The 11,659-nt window shown below is 43.7% G+C and overlaps 1 pseudogene; it reads left to right on the top strand.

The window, feature by feature from the left end:
- The first annotated feature begins 9,269 nt into the window (after window positions 1–9,269).
- LOC113610128 (mediator of RNA polymerase II transcription subunit 25-like) lies at window positions 9,270–11,279 on the top strand (annotated as a pseudogene).
- The last annotated feature ends 380 nt before the right edge of the window (window positions 11,280–11,659 follow it).

Here is an 11,659-nt window from a genome sequence, read left to right on the forward strand (position 1 = left end):
TGCTTCCTTATTTATTTTCTGTCTGGATGATCTGTCTATTGGTGTAAATGGGGTGTTAAAATCCCCCACTATTATTGTATTACTGTCAATTTCTCCTTTTATGGCTGTTAGCATTTGCCTCATGTATTGAGGTGCTCCTACGTTGGGTGCATAAATATTTATAATTGTTATGTTTTCTTCTTGGATTAATCCTTTGATCATTATGTAGTGTCCTTCTTTATCTCTTGTAACAGTCTTTATTTTAAAGTCTATTTTATCTGATATGAATATTGCTACTTCATCTTTCTTATATTTTCCATTTGCATGGAATATCTTTTTCCATCCCCTCACTTTCAGTCTGTATGTGTCCCTAGGTCTGAAGTGTGTTTCTTGTAGAGAGCATATATAAGGGTCTCATTTTTGTATGCATTTAGCCAGTCTGTGTCTTTTGGTTGGAGAATTTAATCCATTTACATTCAAGGTGATTATCGATATGTATAGTCCTATTACCATTGTATTAATTGATTTGGGTTTGTTTTTGTGGGTCTTTTTCTTCTCTTGTGTTTCCCACTTAGAGAAGTTCCTTTAGCATTTGTTGTAAAGCTGGTTTGGTGGTGCTGAAGTCTCCTGACTTTTGCTTGTTTGTAAAGATTTTGATTTCTCCATCGAATCTGAATGAGATCCTTGCTGAGCAGAGTAATCTTGTTTGTAGGTTTTTCCTTTTCATCACTTTAAATATGTCCTGCCACTGCCTTCTGGCTTGCAGAGTTTCTGCTGAAAGATCAGCTGTTAACCTTATGGGGATTCCCTGGTATACTCTTTTTGCTTTTCCCTTGCTGCTTTTAATATTTTTTCTTTGTATTTAATTTTTGGTAGTTTGATTAATATATGTCAGCATGTTTCTCTTTGGGTTTATCCTGTATGGGACTCTCTGTGCTTCCTGGACTTGATTGACTATTTTCTTTCACATGTTAGGGAAGTTCTCAACTATAATCTCTTCAACTATTTTCTCAGACCCTTTCTTTTTCTCTTCTTCTTCTGGGACCCCTATAATTCAAATGTTGGTGCATTTAATGTTGTCCCAGAGGTCTCAGTTGAGACTGTCTTCAATTCTTTTTTCTTTATTCTTCTACCTGGCAGTTATTTCCACCATTTTATCTTCCAGCTCACTTATCCGTTATTCTGCCTCAGTTATTCTGCTATTGATTCCTTCTAGAGTATTTTTAATTCCAGTTATTGTGTTGTTCATCACTGTTTGTTTGCTCTTTAGTTCTTCTAGATCCTTGTTAAAAGTTTCTTGTAGGGCTTCCCTTGTGGCGCAGTGGTTGAGAGTCCGCCTGTCGATGCAAGGGACATGGGTTCGTGCACCGGTCCGGGAAGATCCCACATGCCACGGAGGGGCTGGGCCCATGAGCCATGGCCACTGAGCCTGGGCGTCCGGAGCCTGTGCTCTGCAACAGGAGAGGCCACAACAGCAAGAGGCCCGCATACCACAAAAAAAAAAAAAAAAAAAAGGACACTGGAGAGGGGACTTCCCTGATAGTCCAGTGGTAAAGAATCCACCTGCCAATGCAGGGGATGCAGGTTCGATTCCTGGTCGGGGAACTAAGACCCCATATGCCAGCGGGGCCACTAAGCCCACGCACTACAACCACTGAGCTCGCACAGCTCAACAAGAGAGCCCGCGAGCCACAAACTACAGAACCTACGTGCCCTGGAGCCCATGAACCTCAACTAGGGAGAGAAAAACCCACACACCACAACTAGAGAGAAGCCCATGCGCCACAACTAGAGAGAAGCCCATGCGCCACAACTAGAGAGAAGCCCATGCACCACAACGAAAAATCCCGCGTGCTGCAAATAAGACCCAATGCAGCCAAATAAATAAATATTAAAAAAAAATTAAAAAAGGACACAGGAGCAACTTGAAGAAGATGGATGCGATGGTCATCAGGATAAAAAGACTAAAATATTTTTAATGATCCATAAATAAGAAAGTTTATCTCTCTGAAAAAAATACACTAATTGAGAAAAGAATTTGAAAAACATTTTATATATTCAATATGTCAGCCTGTTTTCTGAATTCTAGCATAATTATTTTCACCCTAATCTAAACTGCAGTTTAAATACATGAGTTCATAATGATTCTTTAAGAATTTGGCTACCTTTGAAGGATGGTAGGGTGTCAATTCTGTATTTTTAACACTGGTTTTTCTAAAAAACAAAACAAAGCAAAACAAAAAGAATTAGACGTTTCTCATTACTTTCCTATAGAAGTTGTACTGGATATCTTTCCTGAGTGCATCTCCCTCCATGAGTATTTTTACAAATCCCGCTGTCCTTTGCATTTCTTATAAACTAGCACTGGGAACTACAGGCTTGATCGTATTCAGGTTTGAAATTTTGAGTCAGATTACTTCATAATAGGAAACTCTATGTAGACCAAGGCCCAGTGCCTTCAACAAATACAATGCACAAGTAGTTATAATGATAGAGGGGAAATCTTTCCATTAAAAGTGGCTTAAGTGACATTTTTTAGAAACAGGCCACACTAAACTTTATTGTTTAGGGATACACAATTGGGTGGCAAGACTGTAAAGCAAAGCATGGAAATGATTTTTGTGTTACCTGGACACAGGTAAGCCGCTGTCTTCCCTCCTGAAGGATGGGGCATGTGGTGGGTTCTGGGTGGTTGTCAAGGTTTATCCCTTGACTTGGGTGGTAGTTACAAGAATTTGCCTTATAATATTTCTGTATTATGGACAATTGTTTGATATAGTTTATGTATCTGTGCTATATTTTAAAATAAAAATTGTAAAAAGAAGTCAGGATAGTGATTAATTTTGGAGAGGAGGGTTTAAAGAGAGCAAGAAAGTTTTGAGGACATGGTGACATTCTCGATATGGGTCTAAGTGGTGGTTATTTGGGTTTGTGTAAAAATGGGTCAAAATAAACATCTATGATTTCTTCACTCTTCTGTATGTATATTTTACTTAAGTAGATATTTTTTAAAAGATATTTTAAAAACTAAAATGAAAAGAATCACAAGAAAGGCTTCCTTAGACACTGCTTAATTTACCCTTCATTTTTAATTTTAGGAAATGTTGCCTTTTAGAGTCATCTGTGTCATGGGAGAAATACATAATTTCATACTTGATTTAGAAGGAGTCCAGATGCTATTACATTGTTTACTTGGCGCTGTGTGGAAGTGTTGCTTAAAGACAGACTTTCAGTGCCAGAAATTTCTTTGCAATATATCATGTTAAACACCAATGATTTGTGTTTTAAATTTTGGCTAATGCTTTTCGTACCATTTGATTTCTTACCGTAAACTGTGAGAGCTATCTGCAGGGAATCTAGGCCTTTCCTGTTTCTCATTTCCTTCATTTTGGGAGATAACATCACGGTATAGAAAGAGAGGACCCAGTTACTTCCAAATCCATAGATTCATCGGGGCTGGGAAATGTCAAATCAGCACCTGAATAAATAAAACACGAGCCCATTAGTGCGAACTTTCGTGACCTGTCAGCATCATTAGGTTTTGCTGTGCACAGGGAGCCAGATGGTATAAGGCCTTCAATAACGATGGCATCTCTCGAGAGAGCCCAGCAAATCCAGGCTTTGCTTTTTGAATAAGCATTCCGATGTTTACTTTCCAGGCAGGGACCTCACTTAGCTTTCAGGTTGCTGTAATTCAAACCCTGACCTCCTAGGAGTCTTTCCACCCTGCTGTGAATAGATGCACCCAACTAGATTCTGTAGTGGAACTCAAATCCACCGACCTAACACACATCATGACCCCACAGTCAGAGAACCTTCACCAGGCCTTATCCCTGATACTGGTACTCTCAAAGGTAATCTCTGCCAGGACCCCTTTGTTTGAGAGGATCAACTCATTAAGTTTACCATGTAAGCTTGGGCTGTGAACATTAATGTTTAAAAATGTAAAGTTTCAAAACAAAAAAACTTTTCTTAAACAAAAAAAAACAAAAGAAAGAATTTTTTTAAAAAGAAATAAAAGAATGCAAATTTTACAGGCATGGACCTAGACCCAGATTCAAATCCCAGCCTTGCCACTTACTTACTAGCTGTGTAACCTTGAGCAACTGACTAAACTGTTCCAGGCCTCAGTTTATTCACCTGTAAATGGGGAACATGTCATCATCTATCACACAGATGGGAACTAAATGGTATTGTTACGTATAAAACACTCAGAACCGTGATTACAGTAAGCACTCTGTTATTATTATTATCATTAGCTGTGTGAGCTTTGAACAAGTAACTTACCCTCTCTGTGCTTTAGTTTCCTTATCTAGAAAATGGAAATAATAAAAATAAGACCTACCTTATAAGGTTATTATAATAGTATAGTCCCTTTCTAGTCCCTTTCAGTCTCTTCTGTGCAATACACAAACTCTGAACAGGATGAAAGAAAATCATAATTTTAATAGCCCTTGAATTCATTGTTTTCAGTTGTCATGTTTTAACGTATCTTTTTTCTTCCAGTTTTATTGTGATATAATTGACATACAGCACTGTAGAAGTTTAAGGTATACAGTATAACAATTTGACTTACATACATCATGAAATGATTATGGCAATAAATTTAGTGAACATCCATCATATCATATAGATACAAAATTAAAGAAATAGAAAACAATTTTTTTCTTTTGATGAGAACTCTTAAGATTTGCTGTCTTTCTACCTTTCCTATACAACATACAGCAGAGTTCATTATATTTCTCACGTTCTACATTATAGTCCTAGTACATCCCTTGAATCCCTTTTAAAGGAGACCTGACTTCCTTTAGCAAAACTCTTTAATAATATCACTTGGGCGGAAAGTGCGACTGTCAGGGCATTAGTAATAGTCCAGGAGGCACAAGAAAAGCTAAACCACTTGGGAATAGGAATGAATAGAAATGCTGAAGTGCAGACAGAGGCAAGTAAAGAGAAAAGCAGAAGGGAGGTTGAGAAATGCAATGAAATGGCTGAGGGTCTTTAGAGAACCAGAAGGTCTACTATTATCATTTTATTTTTGTTACATAAACGCCACCCATCTTCCGAAAGCAAGTAGTCTATTACCACCAACAAAAGCTTTGTGTAAGTGTGCGTGCATTTATGTGTGTGTGTATTAGTCATGGAAACGTGCTCAGTTCCACGTTTGTGAGTGGTGTAGGAGGGAGACTTCATGCCTGAGTGTGGCCGAGACAGACTAGTTGTTCACGAGCGTCCTTCATCTATTCAATACATCTTTCCAAACAGGACTTCTGAGCTCTAGCTAAGGATATGGATATACCCAGGTATATATATATATACCCAGCTGAAGTCTCCATTTCCTGTTCTCTTGCAACCAGGTGTGTACACATGAAAAGTTCTAGCCAATAAGACTGGAGAGAGATAGTGAGCGCTACCTCCTGGCCTGGATGATTACACCCTCAGCACACCATGGAAAAGACCGTGCATTGACACCAGGTCCTAGGTTTTGACAGAGATGCAATGACTTGTTTAGACATCGGGCTGCCTCCCTCGAGGAGGAGCTGAGTGTGTCCTGCACCAGCAGGAAGCAGGTTGTAAACGTGACGCAGACTTTAAGTGGCCAGACTCTCTAGTGTCAATTTCATTACAAAACTAGGTTTCAGAGAGCACAGCGGACAACAGAGCTGTTCTCGGAGAGCAGAACCAGAGTCTTGCCTAAAAGTTACTCCACTGCCAGGGCAGGGGGCCTTCACATCTTGTCCTGCAGAAATTGATCAACACTATGGACCACTGGGTGCCAGGTTTCCAATTTTTTTTCTTTTCCAAATAAGGATTTTTATAGCAGCTGTCCTTGTCCTAGTCTACCATTTCGTACTGCATCTCTGGGAGGGACCACAGACAATGTGGGTTTTGTTTTGTACATGTTGGGAAGGGCTGTCTCATGCATGCAGTCTTTGGGCCCCAACTCTGCTGCATCAGAATGGGCCTTGGGCCTGAAACACTTCCTACCGAGAGATAAAGGGCCCACACAGCCTGTGCTGGGCTTATCGCCCTGTGTGGGAGTATCTTTCCTTGTTTCATGCTCAATGAGTACTCTTTTGTCTCTGCTTAAAGCGTGTGTGTCAAAGGGCAGCTGGCCAACCCCACAGCTATGTCTGTCCTTTGCAGGGAAGGGACAAGATTCCTTCAACTGCAGCACCAAAAGAGTACGTATAGGCCAACTGCCCTGTGTCACTGCCAGGAACAAGCCACTGGCCAGGGAACGCTAAGGCACACAATTGAAGCTAATCTTACTCTGTCTCCTTTCTGTGTAAGTAAAGCTTTATTTCGTCCAGTGCTGTCTTCCTTGGCCACTTTGATACAAGCTGCAATGGGAAGAAGTTTGGACTTCTATTCCTGCTGGTTGGCATAGTGGTGAACTTTGCTATGCTTCCTTCAGTTGGAGTCCTCCCCTGGGATTGGTAACTGGTGCATGGTACTCTGCTCCACAGTCGGTCATCAGATCATGAGAAGCTATATCTAAACTTGATGGAGGAGGACGCATAACAACTTGATATCCTAGCTATTAACCTGGATGAGGTGTCTCACTTGAGGAGGTGTGAGTACCTTCTCTGCATTGGAAGAGAGGAGAGCATTAACATTTAGGGATCCAGAAGGATCAACAGTGACAGAGATCTAACCATAGCCGTATCCATGCCCCACTTCTTATTTTAATTTTTATTGGAGTATAGTTGATATATAATGTTGTGTTAGTTTCAGGAGTATAGCAAAGTGAATCAGTTATATATATACATATATCCACTCGTTTTCAGATTCTGTTCTCATATAGATCATTACAAAGTATTGAGTAGAGTTCCCTGTGCTATACAGTAGGTCCTTATTAGTTATCTGTTTTATATATAGTAGTGTTGTATATGTCAACCCCAAACTCCCAATTTATCCCTGCCCTCCCCTTCTACATAAGTTTGTTTTCTACATCTGAGACTCTATTTCTGCTTTGTAAACAAGTTCACATGTACCATTTTTTTTAGATTCCACATATAAGTGATATCATATTATATTTGTCTTTGTCTGACGTACTTCACTCAGTATGACAATCTCTAGGTCCATCCATGTTGCTGCAAATGGCATTATTTTGTTCTTTTTATGGCTGAGTAATATTCTATTGTGTGTGTGTGTGTGTGTGTGTGTGTGTGTGTGTGTATCTTCTTTATCCATTTATCCATTTATCTTCTTTATCCATTCCTGTATCAATGGACATTTAGGTTGTTTCCATGTCCTGGCTATTGTAAATAGTGCTGCAATGAATATTGGGGTGCATGTATCTTCTTGAATTATGGTTTTCTCCAGATATATGCCCAGGAGTGGGACTGCTGGATCATATGGTAACCCTATTTTTAGTTTTCTAAGGAACCTCCATGATGTTTTCCACAGTGGCTGTACCAATTTACATTCCCATCAACAGTGCAAGAGGGTTCTCTTTTCTCCACACCCTCTCCAGCATTTATTGTTTGTAGATTTTTTATCATGGCCATTCTGGCTGGTGTGAGGTGATACCTCACTATAGTTTTGATTTTCATTTCTCTAATAATTAGTGATGTTGAGCATCTTTTCATGTGCCTATTGACCATCTGTATGTCTTCTTTGGAGAAATGTCTATTTAGATCTTCTGCCCATTTTTTGATTGGGTTGTTTGTTTTTTTGATATTGAACTGCAGGAGCTGTTTATCTATTTTGGAGATTAATTCCTTGTCAGTCACTTTGTTTGCAAATATTTTCTCCCATTCTGTAGGTTGTCTTTTCGTTTTGTTTATGGTTTCCTTTGCTGTGCAAAAGCTTTTAAGTTTAATTAGGTCCCATTTGTTTATTTTTGTTTTTATTTACATCCATGCCTCCCTTCTTCCATAATGACAGCCATTACTGGACTCATGTCAGCCACCAAAAGCTACACTTCTCAGCCTCCCTTGCAGCAAACGGGATCCATGAGATGTGAGCAGGATTGATACGTGCCACTTCCAGATCATTTTCAGAAGAGTTAGGTATGCACTTCCCTGGCTGTTCTTGCCCCCTTCCCAAGAATGCTCGGAAGATGATAAGAACTTCAGACACTGACCAGACCTAGACTCTGTATCTCTATAGACAAGTACTTCTCTATCTGTGATGGAGGACAATCTCTCATGGAAGAATACTTTTGAAATATACTATAAAATTAAATCTCTAGAAAACATGAAATGAATAAAAAACGGAGACAATTTCCAAATGTTTTACTATTTGACTCCATAATATTGATAACAAAATTATATTTCAAAAAATATAATAATAAACAACACAGACATGTTATAAAACTAGGCACATTAAACATAACAGAAGACATGCAACACTTCTTCACTGAAAAGAATAGAAGATTGCTCTAAGAAATTAAAGAAGACCTAAATAAATGGTGCAATATAATATGTTTTTGGATTGGAAAACTCAATATTATTAATTCTGCCCATGTTGATTTATAGATTCAATGCAATTCTGATCAAAATTCCTGCAGACACTTTGGGTGAAACTGACAAGCTAAATGTAAAATTTGTAATGGAAATTCCTATGGACCTAGAACAGCAAAAGTCATTTTTAAAAAGAGTGAAGGTGGAGAAAACGATCTGATTTCATGATTTACTATAAAGTTACAATAATTAAGACAACGTGGTTTTGGTAAAAGAATCCACGTAAAGATGACTGGAACAGGAAAGTTACTCCAGAAGTAGAACCACTTATCTATGGTAAGTTTATTTTCCACAAACATGCCAAGGTAATTCAACAGAGAAGGGAAAGTCTTTTCTACGAATAGTGATGGATGACAGGATATCTGAATTTTTAAAAACTGAACATTAATCCTTACCTCACACATCACAAAAATTAGAAGTGTATCATAAATCTAAATGAAAAAACAAAAAATTGCAAAGCTTTTAGGAAAGAACCTAAGTAGACAATCTTTAAAACCTTGAGGTAGGCAATGTTGTTTTAGGACACAAAAAACATAAACCATAAAAAAATGTTTTTCTGGGCTTCCCTGGTGGCACAGTGGTTGAGAGTCCGCCTGCCGATGCAGGGGACACGGGTTCGTGCCCCAGTCCGGGAAGATCCCACATGCCGCGGAGCGGCTGGGTCCGTGAGCCATGGCCGCCGAGCCTGCGCGTCCGGAGCCTGTGCTCCGCAACGGGAGAGGCCACAGCAGTGAGAGGCCCGCGTACCTCAAAAAAAAAAAAAAAAAAAATGTATTTCATTGGGCTAATAATGTTAAACTATGAATTTCAAACTGGCTTGGCGGCTGGGCCGGGGGCCTCGTAGCTGACGTGGTGTTTGCGATTGAGGGCACAGCCAACCTGGGGCCCTACTTCGAGGGCCTCCGCAAGCACTACCTGCTCCTGGCCATCAAGTATTTTAATGGTGGTCCTGCTGCCGAGACGGACTTCGGGGGAGACTATGCGGGGACCCAGTACAGCTTCGTGGTGTTCAACAGAGTGGACTGCGCTCCCGAGTCCTAAGTACAATATCACGCTCCCACCAGCAGCGCCTATGGGTTTGTCACCTGGCTCGATGGCATGAAGTTCATGGAGGGGTGGGGGTGGGGGTGGGAGTGGGCGGGGCCCGGGCCCGAGCTGCAGCCTCATCGCTGAAGGCGTCAGCAGGGCTCTGCAGCTGTTCGATGACTTCAAGAAGATGCCCGAGCAGACTGGCCAGACACACCGACTCTGCCTCCTTACTGTAACTCGCCCCCCTACCTGCTGCCTGCTGTCGAGGGCAACACATACTCCGGGTGCACGACGGAGACCCTCGTGCAGAAGGCTGGGGAGTGAGGAATCTACTTCTCCATCGTGTTGCCCTGGAAGCTGCCTGCCCTGCAGCTTCTGTTCGAGAAGGCGGCTCCTCCCGCCAGGCTGGAGCCACTGCAGCCACCAACAGACGTGAGCCAGGACCCGAGGCACATGGTGCTGGTGCGGGGGCTTGTGCTGCCCGTCGGGGGTGGCTCGGACCCAGGCCCCCTCCAGCCAAAGCCGCCCGTGCCCCTGCCTCTAGATCCTCCCTCGGGCGCCCCGCTCTTGGCAGCCCCCCAGCAGCCTCTGCCCTCTGTCCCCCCGCAGTACCAGGTCCCCTGAGTGCCACTCAGGTGGCTGCCCAGCGCACCGTGGAGGCCGCCAAGAACCCGAAGGCTGGGCTGGGCCCTCACGGCGCCCATCAACCCTCTTCAGCAAGCCTCTCTAGGAGTGGGTCCCCCCCTACAGCCAGGCCCGGGCCTCCCGGTGCCCCCAAGCCGCCTCCCCCCTTCCCAGCCCAGTCCGCTCTCCACTGTGGCCCCTGGCCCGGTCCTGGCCCCCCAACTGGGCAGCCCGGGGGACTGTTCAGGGCGGGCACGGTTCTCCGGCCCAGCTCGGGACGCTGGCCCTCGGCGGGCAGCAGTCAGTCTCCAAGATACTCCTGGCCTGGAGCGGGGTCCCCGAGTGGCAGGAGAAGCCCAAACCTGCCTCTGTGATGCCAACACCAAGCTGAGTCGGTCACTGCCTTCTCAGGTCTACCTGAGTCATGGCGAGAAGCTGAAAAGAGGACAGCGCTGATCACGAAGCCCATCCCCCAGCAGCTGCTGAGCACCCTGCGCCCTTTATGGGACTCAGGGATGGTCCATTTCCACTTCACCAACAAGGACCTGGACTCCCTCCGAGGTCTCTACCACATCCTGGGCAACGGCTTCGCTGGCTGTGTGTGCTTCCCCACGCTGCCCCCTGCGAGGTGCGTGTGCTCATGCTGCCGTACTCGTTCAAGAAGGTCTTCACGGGCCTCATCCCCTAAGACCAGAGACACTTTGTCAGCGGCATCCGGGAGGTCATCACCAACCACAAGCAACTCCAGCAGCAGAAGCTAGAGGAGCAGCTCGAGCAGCAGCTCTGGCCACCGCAGCCCCAGCCTCAGGGGACTGTCCAGGCGCCCCACAAGGCCCTCCTGGAGCGGCCCCCTGCTCACCCCCTCCCGGACCCACCCATCGGCCCCAGAACCCCGGGGCCGACCCCCAACTGCGGAGCCTCCTCTTCAACCCGCCACCAACCTAGACTGGGGTCCCCCCGCCTCAGGCCTCTCTCCACCACCTCCGGCCACCAGGGGCCCCTGCACTGCTGTCCCCACCGCACCAGCCGCCCGTCCAGTCCTGGCCTGCACAGCTTCCCCCCAGGGCTCCACTGCCAGGTCAGAGGCTGCTCAGCAGGGTTCCCTGGGGCCCAGTCCCCCAGCCAGGCCTGCAGCCCAGCGTCATGGAGGATGATATCCTCATGGACCTCATCTGAACCCCCAACACCCAAGAAAGTTCCTCTTAACACACACACACACACACACACACACACACACACACAGGCTGGGTTAAGAAATAAAATAATTATGAATTTTTAAAATAGTATTATAACTATCAATAACTACTAATGTTTTGAAAAGTTTTTAAATCATGACATTTTCTCAAACTGAAATTAAAATATCACACGCTATAACAGGGTCCTACTGCCCATGACTAGTACGACGAAGATGTCACATGACCTTCACCACACCTGTGTTCCCAACATCCATACTGCAATGCACTCTGTTGAGTGAGACCGTCATGCACTTGCAGGTGACAGCAAGGTCAAATTTCTATGAAAGTTTCTAAATGCTTACACAGTTTCAGAACCTACCT

The sequence above is a fragment of the Aethalodelphis obliquidens genome, unplaced genomic scaffold (genome assembly GCF_003676395.1).
Source record: "Aethalodelphis obliquidens isolate GAN/ISIS:26980383/991018 unplaced genomic scaffold, ASM367639v1 scaffold61, whole genome shotgun sequence".
Classification (NCBI taxonomy): Eukaryota; Metazoa; Chordata; class Mammalia; order Artiodactyla; family Delphinidae; genus Aethalodelphis; species Aethalodelphis obliquidens.